This window comes from Monodelphis domestica, chromosome 3 (genome assembly GCF_027887165.1).
Source record: "Monodelphis domestica isolate mMonDom1 chromosome 3, mMonDom1.pri, whole genome shotgun sequence".
NCBI lineage: Eukaryota > Metazoa > Chordata > Mammalia > Didelphimorphia > Didelphidae > Monodelphis > Monodelphis domestica.
In genome coordinates, this window is record NC_077229.1 from 216,621,325 (window position 1) to 216,638,515 (window position 17,191).

Here is a 17,191-nt window from a genome sequence, read left to right on the forward strand (position 1 = left end):
CAATATCATGATTCCAACCAATGAAGAAACCTCTTGACCAAGAGGTGATAGATTTATGGTGTGGAATGAGACATATATATTTTCTGAATACAGCCAATGAGGAAATTTGTTTTCCTTGACTATGCATTTTCGTGCAAATATTTTTTTTCTTTTTTTCAGTGGTGGGTGTCATAGGAGGGAGAGAAAATAGATTTTTAATAATTAAAAATATTTTTAATAGAAAGTTGGTAGTGCTACAGATTTGGAATGTTGCATGAACTTTGAGATGAAAGCAATATATTTTTAAATTTACTTGTTTTAATTTAATTATAATATTGATTTGTTACAAGAAAATGTGGTAGTGAGGAACAAAGTGATCTATAAATATATGTAATGTGAAAACAAAACATCAATAAAACTTCTTTTAAAAAGGTACTGAGGAAATAATTGGTCAAATGATACTGAAGGATCACACTGGATGAGGGGCTCATAAACAATAGTACTAAAACACCACAAGCCTCTGAGAGTTACCCCAATAAAACACTTAGACCTGATGTAATAATTTCCTAAAGACCTGAGCTGCTAGTGAAGAATGTGGTTTGGCACAAGTAAGCCCAGAACCTATTGTACTACTTTCATATATGTATATGTTGTCTCTCTTATTATAGTATAAGCTCCTTGGGATAAAAGACTGGTTCAGAGGGCAGCTAGGTGGCTCAGTGGATTGAAAGCCAGGCCCAGAAATGGGAGGTCCTGGGTTCAAATCTGGCCTCAGACACTTCCCAGCTGTGTGACCCTAGGTAAGTCACTTAACCCCCATTGCCTAGCCCTGACCACTCTTCTGCCTTGGAACCAATACATAGTATTGATTCCAAGATGGAAGGTAAGGGTATAAAAAACTAAAAATAAAAAATAAAAGACTGGTTCATTCTTTGTTATATTTGTATATCTAGTCCTTACATAGTGACAGGTATATAATATAATTAGAATTTAATAAATGCTTGTTGATTGACTGATATCTGAGGGAATAGAAGATTCCAAAAGTCATTGAAAAAATATTGAACCTTATTACTAAAAAAATTTAGACAAAGAAAAAAATATCAATACCCATTGATGCCTATGGCTCCTGCACCTTTGATATAACATTTTCACATGAATAATCTAGGCCTGACAAGAGCAGTTTTAATGAGGTATCAGAAGAACATTGTAAGGAGTTTGCAAATGATATTTCATAGCAGACCACATTTGGAACATCACACAACTGACTAAATGATATGGCAACCACAAGATCCCCACTGTGATTATTGTTATTTTTTTAAAGCATTTAATTCAGTAGCCTTAAAGACTGTCCCCCAACTGACTTCCATACATTTAGAAATCAAGATTCCTGGAAAAATATGACAGCAGAGATAACCCTGTCCAGGAACCATCTGATCATTAATATCACCTGAGGTATAAATTACCAGTCACACACTTACCAAAATGTACTGGCCTCTCTTGTCAGGGAGATTCAGTACAGAGTGCAAATTGAGGAAGGAGTAAGTCCTTGTAGATGGTGACATCCTCCAGATACTCCTGTTTTGTTCAAGCTATTCCTCCTGCCTGAAATGCCTTTCCCTCCTCCACTACTGCCTTCCTTTATGATCCAACTAAAATCCCACCTCATACAGGAAGCCCTTACCAACACCTCTTGATTCCAGGCTTTTACCTTTGTTAATTATTTCCTGTTAATCTTTGTTTATTTCCATGTTGTCTCCCCCGTTAGACTGAAAACTCCTTGAGGGCAGGGACCGTCTCTTGTCTCTTTTCATATCCCCAGCACTTAGCATAGAGTCTGGCTCTTTAATAAATATTTATTGAGTTGAATTAAAAGTAATGTGGTCCAGTAGATGTTGGATTTTGAAGCAAATGGATTTGATTCAGATCTCAACTGGTTTGAATCCCAACTTTGCTGTTTGATAACTGCATGACTTAGGGCAAATCACTCAAACTCTTTGATCTATAAAATGAGGGGGTCAAATTAAGGTACCTTCTAACTCTAGATCTCTGATCCTATGTCAATTCATGAAGCTTATTTATTAATATGTGTGAACATATAAATATCAAACCTTTGAAAACAATATTTATTTGTATTTAAATTTTAATATATTTGTGTGATATGTGTATATGCATATGCATGTTTTTGTGTGTGTTCTGATTGACAAGCTCTATCTCGTCACTTCTTCCCAACTATACACTCCCTCACTGTCCACTTCTTGCTCTTGTCCTGGAAACAGTAATTGAATTTTTAAAAATATGACAATTGATGATGAAATTGTCGTTTTTCAGTTCTTTCAGTTGTGTCTGACTCTTCATAACCCCATCTGGGGGTTTTCTTGGCAAAGATACTAAAGTGGTTTGCCATTTCTTTCTCCAAATCATTTTACAAATTAGGAAACTGAGGCAAACAGGTTTAAGTGACTTTCCCGGGCATCTATTAAGTGTTTGAGACCACATTTGAATTCATGAAAATGAGTCCTTCTGAACCCAAGCTCAGTCCTCTATTCACTGTACCAACTGTTAAAAGGGAGGTGAATGAACCCCTGAGATGAGGGTTTAAAGTTAGGTCAGATTGTGTTGATGATCTAACCCCTTAAGGGTATTAACTCCCTGTCCAGACAGAAAGCTGAAGGCTGCCTTCTGTGCTCAATATAATAAGATGAAAATACAGGTAAGGCAGAGGTCTATATCAGATTTGGGCACACCATAAGAATGGAGAATGATGAGTGATTAGGAAAGTTTGTGAAACCTAATCCTCCTGGGAGACCCTCTGGTAAAAGCCCTTGCTGGAGGAAGATCAATGACGTCCAAACCAAACCAGGACTTTGCTTTACCTGGTTCTGATAGAGATCTTCCTCCTGGACTAAATCTCCACCCACCAACCTTCTTTCTTCTAGTTTAAAGATCTGACTGCTACTGAATAAACAAACACTATTTATTTGGGATAGGATAACTATGATGGGGTTAGGGAACAAATCAAACAGGAGTTCCCTGTGCTAAAACACTGATGATGCAGCCTTTCACAGCCAAGAGGACCAGCCTGGAAGCTTTCTCTGTGTTCTTGATTCCCCTATGCTGGCTATCCTGATCTAATGTTAAAGTAATAACAAATGTTTTTAAGTATAACTGACACAGAGGGAGATGTTTCTGTTTTCAAGACCGACTCAGCCTGCCCTCCAGGGCAACTTAATGTCTAGTCAGTCCACCCAGGTCTTGAGATGGCAGAGAAAAAGGATCAATTCACAGTTAATGTGGGCATTGGATACAATTGGGAAAAAATGGTGGGTTTCAAATCATGAGATAAGAAAGAGAGTTGCTTTCAGTCCAAAGTTCAGAACTGAACTCTCCGTCCGTTAACTATCTTCCCAGCAATCCCTGTCTCCAACATTCCAACTGTCGCACCTGTCATTCTTGCTTCTCCATCATTGAGTTTAATTGGCATTGAATTGGATTGAAATGGCAACTCTGTGTAAAATCTTCCCTATCACAACTAGCTGCCCCCTTGATAATAGAAAGGGGATGCCATTTACTGTCCTATAACTCCACTCATGATCCCTGCTACCCATTCACTAGAACAAAATTCCCTTCTCTGTTACTCCTCCATGAATGTGTGATAATAGAATACAATATCCCCTAGTACAATGTAAGATTCTTGAAATCAAGGACTATCTTAATTTTGTCTTTGTACCCTCTCTCCTCTCACCCCATGGCTAGCATGGTTCCTTGCATAAAACTACTCATTCAATATTTGTCCATTCAATTTAACTGGAAAAAAGAACTAGTTGGTGATGGAAAGTAGACAGGTACCTTGGATTTCTCATATCTCTTTTCTCCTTAATCACTATTACTTTCTTCTTTCTCTCCAATAAACACCAAATTATTAGATGTTCATCATGTACAAGACACCATGCTAGGTGGTGAACATATAAGAATTAAAATGAAGTAGTCTCTTTCCTCAAGTAGCTTGTACATTATTGATTCTTATTCATATCATATTCCCCTTCTCTTCAGACTGTAAACTCCTTGATAGCAAAGACTATCATTTGTTTTGTTTGATTTCTTTTATTTTAATTTACTGGATTAGCAGAATAAATAATATCTTGATTTCTTAGCTCTTATCCACCATACATTGCTGCTTGTGATGAGCTAATGACTACCTCAAGTCCATCTTTACCATTTGAGAATTTGGCCTTTACAGTAGAGAGAAGGAATGAATCTCCAGGTTTCACATTAGAACTACAAGCTAAATAAAATATCACTGACATGGTCAAAGCTCGCTGCACTATGTAACACTATATAAACTCTAACTGCACTAAGGAAAAAAAAAAACCTCCAACATTTCTGCCAAAATAACCATGAAAACCATGAACCACTAAGAAGGAAAAATAAACACTTGGGAAAGACTGCCCATATTAGATTTAATGACTATTTTAAATAAACAAATTCATTTCATCTTCACGACTATGCACAAGCAATATTTGAAATTGTTTTTCAATATGCATCTCGTATCACATGTGCATCTCCAGCAGCCATCAAGTCATTTGGAATTTATCATGAAACAAATTGCTTTCAAGTGACCTCAGATATTATGCAAACTGGAATCTCAATAGGACCAAAGGTTCCAGAAGTAGTTCTCAAAAAGGTGGTCGTCAGAGTCATACAAAACACAAGCTGTGAGCAAATAGGTTATGGGCATTTTCTTAATGAACACTTGTTAGTTTCAGATTGGAACCTCATTAAGGGACATGAAAATAATATAGTCAATTATAATTATATTTATGCACACAAAATCTTCATCATTGAGAGTTGGGGTGAGTGGAAAGGAAGGAGTCAATTTCTTTTCAACAAAAATAGAAATAGAAGCTGGTGGTTCATGAGGTCTTTTGTTCCCCCAAGTTTCAAGACTAGAGAGGTAGATTTTGGCATTGGTTCTGCTACTAACTAGATGTATAAAATTTGGGGCAAGTTACTCCAACTTTCTTGGGCTTCTGTTTCCTGATATTTTAAATGAGTAAAATGGACTAGATGGCATCCCAAGATTCCTTCTATTCTTAAAATTCTGTGATGATATGGCCACTGCCTTCCAAGATTTAGTAACCTAGATGGAACAATAAGACACACACATAAACTGAAGACTACTTGCTTCAACTATATGAAATGCTATCATGTGAAGAAAGGGTTAGATTTCTCCTGCATGGACTTAGAAGGCAGAACCAAGAGAAATGAGTGGAAGTTATAAAAACATACATTTAGGTTGGATATAAGGAAAAATTTCCTAAAAATCAGACCTAACCAGTGGCAGAATGGGTGGCTTCAGTGGGTGGTGAATGACTATCAGAAGTCGAATGAGAACTTGATTAGTTTGATAGATTGGGATTTTTAGTTCTGAGTTGTACCAGATGGCTGCTTTCAACTCTGAAATTCTGTATCCCTATGAGCTAGTGTAGTAACAATACAAAAAACTGTATGATTGTCAGAATTAGTGATGAGGACATTCTGTAGAAGCTCCGAAAAAGGAGGATAACATAGGCTTAAGTGGGTAAACAAGGTCTCATGGAAATGATTGTCCCTGAGCTAGTGACCTAAAGTCTCCAAAGAATCAAGAGGTTTTGGATAGGTGGAAAATGACCCTTCCAACCAGGAAAAGTAGAATGAGGAAGGAAAAAGTTGGCACTGACATGACTATGTCACTCTAGCTTTTTGCTAAAAGTCAAAAGGTAGCTATCTTAGAGTCTCAGGAGTTAGGTAAGGCTCAAGTCTATTGTCTCTATGATCACCATAGCAGTTAAACAGCAACCACAGGCATGAATTAGAATTGTGTGACCTACACCTAGAAGCCTAGGAAAAAATCCCACACTGTCAAGCTAATAGGCAAAGGGAATGGTAGGCCACTATTGCTATTTCCCTTTCCCTCATCCACACCTTAAAATAGCTGTACAAAGTGTAGGGTCAACCCCTAAGCCATTGGGCAATTGCATTTTTCTAAAACCAAACTCCACCAATGGTAACAACAGTTCAGTGCTTTTCCTCCCCAGACATTCAGAGATTAATCCCTAAATTATCTTCTTCACATTATTCATGAAATGAATCATAGAGAGACTTTAATGGCTATTTTACTGATGGAAGATGGAGGTCCAGAGATGTTAAACAAAATCATTCTGATCACACAGCCAATTAATGGTGGGGTTCAATATAAAATCTGTTTCCATTGTCTCCCAATCAATCAATAACCCTCATTGAGTATTTGGTATGGGCCAACCACTGCAGATACAAAAATAATAATAAAAATAAATCCCCACCCTTGTAAATTGGGCAAATGTAAATAGGTTCAGGTGTGTACAAAATGCAGAGAAACTGCACACGAGGAAACCTGGGAGAGGAAAATGTTAGCATATGAGAAGTCCAGAAAAGGCCTCCCGGAGTAAAAAACATGACAAGTCTTCCTCTCTCCCCCTCTTATTCTTTGCATTCTCTCTTTGCTTCTATCTCTACTTCAGAGGTACACGAAAGCAGTTGACTCTTACTAACCTTCAAACTGGATTAAAATCCTCTATGTTGTAAGTGATTCAGTAGATTCACATCGGGTTTTCTTGTTATTTTGACTTTAGAGGTATAAACACTTGGCAAACTTAAGTCCATGATTCACAAATATCATTCTTTATTTGGCAAGTAGAGAAGCATCCAGAGAGTTGGCAAGCTGAAAACCCAAAGGAAGAGGCTCAAGTCCCTTTGGTATTTTGTGCTTTGCAGAGAGGAAATGAACAGCCATGAGCCTGGCTTGTTCCTTTCATCCTATCTCCCGAATGCAGTTTTTTTCCCCCAATAATTTAATAACATTCACAGGGATATTAGATTAATTGGATTTTAATTCCAAATGACTGTGAAAGCAGAGAAATGAGTCACCAGCCCATACTAATGAGAAGATCTATTAAGGACCCTTCTCTGATAGACACATACCAAAGGGTTATAAATATTTCATATCCAATTAATTGAATTTTGCCCCTTATATATGACACTGACCTGAAACGTCAGTCAAACCAGACCAGAGGAAGCACAAGGGGAAGGAAGGAGAGACAGAAAGAAACTCATGGCTTCTTCAGAATAACAATGACATTTCCACTCCATTCCTCCTCCCTCCCTTTCAGTCACCAAAATCTCTAGTCCCCATCCAAGCAGACCCCCTGCCAGTCCACATGGGGCCTGCCGATAGGAGTTGGAAGCTTTTAAACCCACTGCAGCTGGTTCCATACGGTGGGGAAATTAATGTTAATTAATCAGAAAGCAGTTTTATACAAGGCTGTGTGCAGAAGGTTATTCAAGTCCTGCTGCAAATAGATTTATAGGTGTAATTGCCATGTTGAATGACCCTCTGTAAATAGGCTCATTAAACTGGCCATCAGTCAAAAAGTCTAATTGAAGCCCTGCAGTTGCCTACAATCGGGAACATGTGGCTCTTGATAAACAAAGCTAGCCCACAGCAGCATGCTCTCTGGAAGGCTTAGATAGGGCTGCTGGCCATCCTTCAGGTGGACCCAGCTTCTCCTGCCTTCTCCAGTTCATTATCTCTGCAGGAAAGAGGAAAGCTGTCTACCTATCTATATGCCCTGTCTCTCCCTTCCTCCCTGCCAGTTCCATGAGACGACACAGGAGGCTACTCTGACAAGGACTTCATTGAAACCCTATGGCTCGCTGCTGAAAACAATCTGTAGAGAAGTATGAATCGCCATGATACAGCGCCATGTTTTGTTGCCAACACGGGCCCGGCTGGGCATGAACAACTAGTCAAACTTCCATAGGGAAGAGAGTTCCATGGCCATTTAAAAAATCCTACATTCAAAGGCAATTCCCAGATTTTTCTCTGACTTTCTCCCATATTAGAGGACAAAGTGAATATTCTCTTCTCCAGATAATATTCTATGTCTCCTCCAGTCAAGCTGTCGTTGTCAATAGTAGCGATGATGAATTTCTCAAACCTTGGTAAAGAGAAACTGAAGAAATGGAAACTGTTTAATTAAACTTTGCTTGCTAAAAGTAAGTGGAAGATTTAACCACCTTCCCATCTTCAATGCTCTTACCAAGCCTCTCTGATGGGGGCTTTTGGTCACGGTGATGGCCACAATGACCTCCAAAGGTAGGATAGGGAGGTCGGCCTTAAATGATAAGGTCCCCTTGGCTCAATGCAATCTTATCCCAAATGATCATGTTCATTATTAATAGCAAACTCTCAGAGCATTGCTAGCAAAAGGTTGTCCATGGATAGATGGATTTTCTCTTTTATTTGGCTGTGGCAAACTAGAAAATGGACAAAGATACAGGATGGCCTCAGTTCTATACATGTCTCTTCCCATTGTGTCTGTTTAAAAACATAAAGAGAAGCAATCCCTAGGAGGAAGGAAAGGGGAAATTGATGTAGATACACATTGAACTAGTCAAGTAACTTAGGTTGCTAAAAGATCTATACAAAAGTATTTAAGGGAGGAGGGATATAGGTGCATGGGCCAGTCTAGTTAGTATATTTTCAAGTTCCAAAGCTGAGAATGAACAGAGGCTGGTGAGAAAGGGGGAAAAAATCAAGGTGGGATGGTAGCCGTAAGGAGAAGAGAAGAGTGAAAGAAAGGAGATGATTGTTGCCTAGGGTCACTAGGAAAATGGCAACTTATGACAGAAGACAGACAGTATGAATTCTTATCTTGGAAAATAAATTCTTATTTATGGCCAATAGGAAATTTATACTCAAGATAAGGAGATATTAAGAGAGCATCTAGCTGACCTTGAGGAATTCAAAATATCTGGCCAAGATGATTTATAGCTTTCAGTAGTGAAAGAATAGACGTTATTGCTGAACCATTGTTAGTGAATGGGAGAGGCATTACAGGGCTGAAGATGAGTAAATCTTGTCCTGAGTTTCAAGAAAAGAAAGTAAATGGCATTTCCAAACCAAAATGGTGGATTCATACCCAGCAGTTTAAATTTTCTTTTTATTCAATTTTTAAGATTTTTTTTAAGTTCTGAATTCTCTCCCTCTTTCAACTCCTCTCCCACCCATTAAGAAGGCATATAATATGATACCCATTATACATATGAAGTTATTATATGATTCATGTGACAAAAAATGAAAAAGCAAATAATAATAAAATGGAAAAATGTGCTTCAATTTGTACTCAGAGTTTATCAGTTCTCTCCCTGGAGAAGGATATAATTTCTCATCCTAAGACCTTTGGAACTGTCATGGGTCATGGTATTGATCAGAGTAGCTAGGTCTTTCACAGTTAATTATTGTTATAATATTGCTATTACTGTGTACATTGTTCTCCTGGTTCTCCTCACTTCATTTTGAATTAGCTCATATGTCTCCCCAGGTTTTTCTGAAACCATCCCCTTCATCATTTCTTATAGCCCAATAGTATCCCTTCATCATCATCACAATATTTCCATTGACAGGCTTGCCCTTGATTTCCAATTCTTTGCCACCAAAAGAAGTACTGCTATAAATAATTTTGTACATAGATCCTTTTCCTTTACCTTTGACCTTTTTTGGCATGCAGATCTAATATTTGTATTTTTAAGCACAGTTTTACAAACATTTCGGTCCTAGATCCAAATTATTGTCCAGAATGTTTAGATTGTTGACAGTCTCACCAATAGTGCATTACTGTCCTAATTTGTCCATTTCCCCTCCAGGTTTATTCATTTCCCTTTTCATTCATGTTGTCTCATTAATAAGTGTGAGTTGGTACCTCAGAGTTGTTTTAATTTTTAAATTAATTATTTTATAGTGACAGTATTTTTCAAATTATTGATAGCTTTGATTTCTTCTTCTGAAAACTATTCATATCTTTTTACAATTTATCAATTCGGGGAATATGTCAGTGAGCTTGACTTTAATTTCTGGGAATAGTTTAAAACATTTATTTTTATAAAGAGGTGGTTTGTGAATAGTTAGAAAAAGGAAGCTATGACCTTCCAAATGGCTTCAGTAAGAAAAGTTCATGTCCAAGTAACCTCATTTCCTTTCTTGATATGGCTCCTAAATGTATGCACTAGGGAAATGCCATCAAACTGACTAACTAGTTGTTCTCTGCTTTGCACTAGTGGTATCTCATGTCTAGAATGCTTCTTATCTTTGCCTTGCAAAAGCCCTGGTTTGTTTCAAAAAATGATTTGGGTGCCACCTACTGTGCAAGGTCTTTCCTGATCCCACCACACACACACACACACACACACAGAGAGAGAGAGAGAGAGAGAGAGAGAGAGAGAGAGAGAGAGAGAGAGAGAGAGAGAGAGAGAGAGATTTAGTGCTTTCTGCCTTTTGAAGTTACTTGATATTCTTTTTGTAGCTAACATTCACTCTGAAATACTTTCCCCTAATTTACACTAATACTTGGGTTATGTCTCTCTGGTGTGTGTGTGTGTGTGTGTGTGTGTGTGTGTGTGTGTGTGTGTGTGTGTGTGTGGTGGGATCAGGAAAGGAGATAGGGGGAAAAGAGAGAGACAGAGACAGAGAGAAGAAGGGAAAGAGAGAGAAGGAAGGAAAGAGAGAGAGAGAATGAGGGAAAGAGAGAGGGGGGGAAGGAAGGAGAGAGAAAGAAATAAGAAAACTGCCCTAAGAAAGAGATATGGAGAGTTAATTTCCCATTTATGATAAAGGCTGAGTGGAAGGAATTGAATTTAATTCACAATATGAAAAATGTTATGAAAAAGATATTCTGAAGTGAATTCTTCAGATACTGAGTACCATCGTGAAAGAGGTGAATAATAGAAATAGTGATCTAGTCTGTGTGGAAGTTAATCAATAAGCATTTATTAAGTAGCTATTATATACCAACAATGGCAGCTAGGTGGCACAGTGGATGGAGTGAGGGAACTGGAGTCAGAAAGACAACTATATACCTATATACTATAGGAATTAATCAACAAAGGGATAATATTCCAATTAAGAGAAAGTAGCAAAGGACTTGCTGAAAAAGGTGGGATTTTATCTGGGACTTGAAGGAATTCAAGGAAGGCAGAAGGTGGATATGATGGAGGAATGAAGAATAGGCTGAAGTGAGAAAACTTATGAGGCAAGTAGACTAACATATGGGCTATTACAATAGTCTAGGCAAGAGGAGATTAGTATCTAAACCAGGGTGGTGACAGTATCAAAGAAGAGAGATGAATTTATGTGAGAAATGTTGCAAAGATGAAATAAATAGGCCTTGACAATAGATTAGATATGGGGTGGGGGGAGATAAGAGATAGTAAAAAGTCAAGCATGGCATATATATTTTGCGCTTGAGGAACTGGGACATTTGTAGAAACTTTGACAGTAATAGGGAAATTTGAAAGGGGAAAGAACTTGGGTAAGAAGTAATGAGTTAAGTTATGAACATGCTGAGTTTAAGATGTCTACTGAGCATGCAATTCAACCTATCTAAGAGAGTTGAAAATCTGAGACTGGAAGTCAGTAGAAAAGTAGATTTGGAAATTACCAATTCAGAAATGATCATTAAATTCCTGGGAGCTGATGAGATCACCAAATAAAGTATTCTAGAGGAAAAAAGGGAGAAGCTAAGACAGAGCCTTATGGTTAGTGGGTATGACTTAGAGAAAGATACAGAAAAAGACTAAGGAGCAATCAGATAGGGGAAAGAATCAGGAGAGAAGGATGCCCTGAAAACCTAGGGAGAAAAGAGTATCAAGGAAAAGACAGTGACTTATAGTGTCCAAGTCTACAGAAAGGTCAAGGATGAATATTGAGAAAAGGACATCGGATTTGGTAAGAGACCACTGGTAAATTTAGAGTGAGTTTTGGTTGAAAGATGAGGTCCAAAGTCAGATTATAGAGTTAAAGAGACTGAGAAGAGAGGAAGCACCTATTGTAGACAGTCTTCTCAAGGAGTTTCACCAGAAAAGGCAGAGAGATATGGGACAATAGAAGGATCAAGCGAAGGTTTTTTGAGGATGGGGGTAACATGAGCAAATTTATAGCCACTAGGCAAGGAGAGATTGAAGATAAGTGAGACAGTGGGGATAAAAGCACATTGGCAATCCATTTTAATTCATAGAATCATAAATATAAAGAGTATATCAGTGCTGTTGTTGAGTAATGATATTACAGTGTTGTGTATTTTCCTATTTTATTTGCTATCTGTTAAATTCATATTATGTCCTTATTATTATATAAAATACATGTTTAATGATTATTTATTTCAGCATGTTTGTTTTGATAAATATTTTTATATTATAACCACTTGAGAAAATAGAGGTTGGCTTATCAACTATAGTGGCTCTAAAAAACTACAATGGTATCTTAACATTAAGGGTATATCCTCAGGGTTAAGACATGGATATTATATGATTGTTTAACAGAGCTGAAAATGAGTTGGATAATTGTAAAGTGATAAAATAGCAGAATAATAGGAGAAACTATACAAGTAGTATTTTATGAATTGCCAGCCCCAAATGATCATTCAAAAATTCCTGGTATGGTGATAGTATGGGATGGTATCCAGAAATTGATTTCTAACCTACCACCTTTAAGAGGAAAAGTTATTTTAAGAATTGAAAGATTTGACTGAACAAATTCTGGTATCTGATGGTGATGGAATATTATTGTGCTGAAATGAATAATGAACTGAAGGAATTCCATATGAACTGGAAAGACCTCCAGGAATTGATGCAGAGCAAAAAGGAGCAGAACCAGAAGAACATTGTACACAGAGACTGATACATTGTGGCACAATCAAATGTAATGGACCTTTCTGCTAGAAGCAATGTAATGATCCAGGACAAGTCTGAGGGACTTATGAGAAAGAATGCTATCCACATCCAAAGAAACAACTGTGGGAGTAGAAATGCAGAAGAAAAAATATGATCAATGACATAGTTTCATAGGGATATGATTGGGTTTTGATGCTAAAAGATCACTCTATTGCAAATATGAATAACATGGAACTAGATTTTGAACAATAACGCATGTATAACCCAGTGGAATTGATTGTCAGCTCAGTGAGGGTGGAGGAAAAAAGGGGGAGAGGGGAATCACAAATCATATAACCATAGAAAAATGTTCTAAATTTTTTTAAAAGAATTGAAATATTTTATGTATAGAGAAGATTTATCAAGGTAAAAACTAAAAGGCAGGCTGAAATTGGAGAAAGATTATTGGCACAGTGGTAGTGTTAAAAGTAGGGATTTCTTTTGACAGGGTTATGTTAGGAATCATCTCAGGACAGGATTCATGCCCACTTTGGGGAAATACACAATAAAGGTTTGGACTGGGCATGCTACAAAATTATTAAAAAGATTAGCAGGCATCAGAAATAGACAAGATCTGCAATTTAGCAAGAAGTCTCAGAGAACATTTTTCAATTTTTGATGTCTCTTAAAGCATGTACTCTTATCTTAGGCTCACTTTTAAGACTTAAAGTTAAAAGGAACTTGGAGATCAGCTTAATCAGATGTGCGAATCAAATATCTGAAAGCTTCTACCAGGTACCAATTTTTATTTTACCCACACCAATGTAATTTTTAATACTCATGTTCTGATATTTTGTAATCCATATTCTCTCCTTCCCTTCCTCCTCTCCAAGATGGCCAGTAATATGATCAAGATTGTGCATGTTTTATCATTCAATACATATTCCCAAGTTTGTCATATTGTGAAAGAAAATACATCTCAGAGTAGAGGAAAATTCATAGAAGAAATAAAGGGAAGAATGGTAGACTCGGTCTGCATTCAGACTGTCTGTTCCTTCTATGGTGGTGGATAATCTTTTTCCTCATGAGCTCCTTGGAATTCTCCTGGATTCTTGCTTTACTGATAAGAGTTAAATCATTCACAGTTGATCCTCATGCTTTATGGCTATTACTGTGTACAATGTTCTCCTAGTTCTGCTTACTTTGCATCTTTCCAAGTTTTTTGTGATCATCTTATTCATCATTTCTTATGGTGCAATATATTTCATTGCAATCACATGCACAAATTTTTCAGCCATTCCCCCAATTGATGGGCATCCCTACAGTTTCTAGTTCTTTGTCATCACAAAAAACATTTGCTAGAAATGTTTTGTACAAGTAGATCCTTTTCTCTGTCTTTGATCATTTTGGGGTACAGATCTAAAAGTGGTGATACTGATGTTTTTGTTAATTTCCCTGTTTCCCCTTGCCACAGAAAAGTCCTTTCCCCCTGGGCTTGGGGGCCTCTGTTCCAAACTGGCAGTGCCTACTTCATCCCAGACTTGATGACCCTCAAGCTAGAGAAGCAATGTCCTGTTCACTAGTTGTCCTGTTCATCATTTCCTATTTGGTCTCTCAAATTATCTTCCTGCCCTTTCAGATCTCCAAATCTTTCTCTTCTCCTGACCTACCTTAAAGAATCTGGATGCTTGGGTCCTGAGAGTTCTTTTTCTTTCTTCTCCTCAGCCTGTCTTCTTTAGTTCTGATTTCCTTGTTTACCAGGCTAACTGAGATTAGCTGGTTGTCTCAGTACTTTGCGATGAAGGGTTTTCTTACTACTGCTGTAGACCAAGACCCATTACCTTAAAACCATTAGCAGAAACAAGTAAAATTTTAAATGTACATACATAAAGGCTTTTTAAGATGTTAATTTTTAAGATAACAATCAAATTCTGTTTTCTTTGGTATTTCCTATGGATATTTTTTACTTTTTGTATGTTTTTTTCTGAATTTTGTTAAAATAATGTTTTGACAATGATAGTTAATGTGCTTAATGTTCCAGTTGATGCATTCTTTTTCTATCATTCATATTTGTTGATTGTCTTTATATCTATCATTTATGATATAGTAATATCTCCTGTATTCCATTTTACAGTTGTATAAACATGACTCATTTGCTATGATATGATATTATGAATAAAGCTTCTATTTTAGATAGCTAAAGCCATATCCCCACTTTCTCATTTTTATAAGATCTTTATAGGAATAATCTACATATGTACTTAGGGTATCCTTTTTTATTAAAAAAACAAAACAAAAATCTTACCTTCTCTCTTAGCATCAATGCTGTGTATTGGTTCCAAGGCAGAAAAGTGATAAGGGCTAAGCAAAAGAGGTTAAGTGACTTGCCCAGGATCACACAACTGGGAAGTGTTGGAGGCCAGACTTGAACCTGAGTCCTACCACCTCCGGGACTAGCCCTCTATCCACTAAGCCACCTAACTGCCCCTACCTATGGTATCCCTGATGAAAATATGAGAAAGAAGCATATAAGTTTCCACAAACGAGGGAAGGAAGGAATTTGAAGCCAGTCACTCTGCTCTTCTCAGAGAAAGGGCAAGAATTATGTCTATCCCTTTAAATATTGTTAGAATGGTGTTGTGATATGATTCCTTCTAAATTCTGATGACTTTGTCTTTTGAAGGGTAAAGGAAATCCCAAGGTCAGTATCCAAGGCTTGACTCATTTACCTCCAAACCCAGTTCCATATATAACAAATAGCAAAGCTCATTCATCCAAATTGAAATAAAACAGAAATCAAAGAAGGTATACATAGGAGAATACACACTAGGGGACACAAAATGAAGGAGGTCTCCCATTGGGAACAAGATAACTCATCTTAGCCAAAAGACAGAGTATTTGGACTCACCCAAAGGGAAACTCCCCAAAGGCTCCAGATTAGTAAGCTGGGGACATGATGGAGACTGCCAGTTCCATTCATGTCTTCCTAGAGTTTTTTTTTAATCACCAAGAGTTGGCCTCTTCCATATTTTTTCTCAAAGCTGGAAACCAAAAGCACTCAAAGTGACTAAATGCACAGAGAAGACTTAGAGAATAGGCAGTACCAAAGGGAATTGTCCCTGAAGAATGCAGATGGAAGGGACCTCTGCTTGAAGAGGAGAACTGGTCCTGATGGGTCCTACCAAGAGACTGCGGAGAACTGAAGCTCTCTGTTGTCTTGCCAACTCTGCCTCAAGTAGGGGCAGGGTCTTCATCTCTATCAATATGGAGAGTCCTATACCAATAATGACAGCTAGATGTCAAAGTGGAGAGAGTGCCAGGACCAGAGTGAGACAGACTCATCTTCCTGTGTTCGAATCTGCCTCATCTATGCTTACTAGTTATATAACCCTGGGCAAGTCACTTAATCCTATTTGCCCATGTTTCTCATCTGTAAAATGAGTTGGAGAAGGAAATGGCAAGCCACTCCAGTGGCCCTGCCAAGAAAACCCCAATTTGGATCACTAAGAGTCAGATGCTACTTAAAAAACTGAACAACAACATACCTATGAGTTTGGGGACAAGGGTTACATCTGTAAAGCAAGAGAACTGAGGTTTGGTTTCTAAGGGTCTTCCATCACTGTCAGCATGTGATTTTAAGCTCTAGAGAGAATTATAGAATTCAATTTGGTGGAGGGCAAGCAATTAAGCAGAGATTCACAATTCTGAGCTGTAGGAAATTAAGATAGCTTTTAGAAAAATTAGGTAGAATGCAAGTAGAAAATATAATAAAAAAAGAAAGCAATGGTACAACATTTCTTTAATCCACTAGGGTTCACTACCAATCCTGTCCATTGTAGCTTTCTGGCTAGTAAGTAGAGAAAGCTTGGTAAATATTCTACACGTGAGCAGAAATTTTAAAATTTCTAGCTAAGGAAAGATTAAGCGAATTTAAATTTGTCAAGGATAACAGTTACTGTAAAAATAATTGCAAAGATCTTTATTGAGGACAAGAGGTTATACTCTCTAAAACAAACATGGTGGCCATTTGACAGTCTATCATAAACACAACTAACCTGGTGAGACAAAGAGTAGCTCGTGGACTCCTGAAGAAGAAGGCTTCAGTCTCTATTGGGGAAAGTGAAATCAGTTATCTAAGAAGTTCAAATCTTTGGCTCTGCAGAAACAAATCGGGTCAGGCCTCCATTATTCTCTCTCACTGACCATCTTGAAGTGGGAGGTCAAGGAGTCCTGAAGATCTTAAATTCTTTTCCTCTGTTAAATAGTGAGCTCCTTGAGAATAGTGTCTGCATCACAGTTATCTTTGCTTCCCCAGTACCTCCCGCAGGGTTACTTGATAGTCAGGATTGGTTTGGAAGTCCTGGTTGGAATTGGTTATATGATCCCACCTGGACTGAATGGTAACTTCTTGTTACTTTGAGTGGCCACTAGATGACACCACTTCACATGTTTTTCCAAGCTTTGCTATAAAACCACTTTAACACTAAAGGAC

The 17,191-nt window shown here is 37.6% G+C and overlaps 1 long non-coding RNA gene across 1 annotated transcript in view; it reads right to left on the minus strand.

The window, feature by feature from the left end:
* LOC103100407 (uncharacterized) overlaps positions 1 to 14,530 on the minus strand; it is a 61,955-nt gene extending 47,425 nt beyond the window's left edge. The window contains exon 1 of the long non-coding RNA XR_465028.3: positions 14,370 to 14,530. This is a non-coding gene — a long non-coding RNA (uncharacterized LOC103100407). The remainder of the gene's footprint in view (positions 1 to 14,369) is intronic.
* Between the last annotated feature and the right edge of the window lie 2,661 nt (positions 14,531 to 17,191).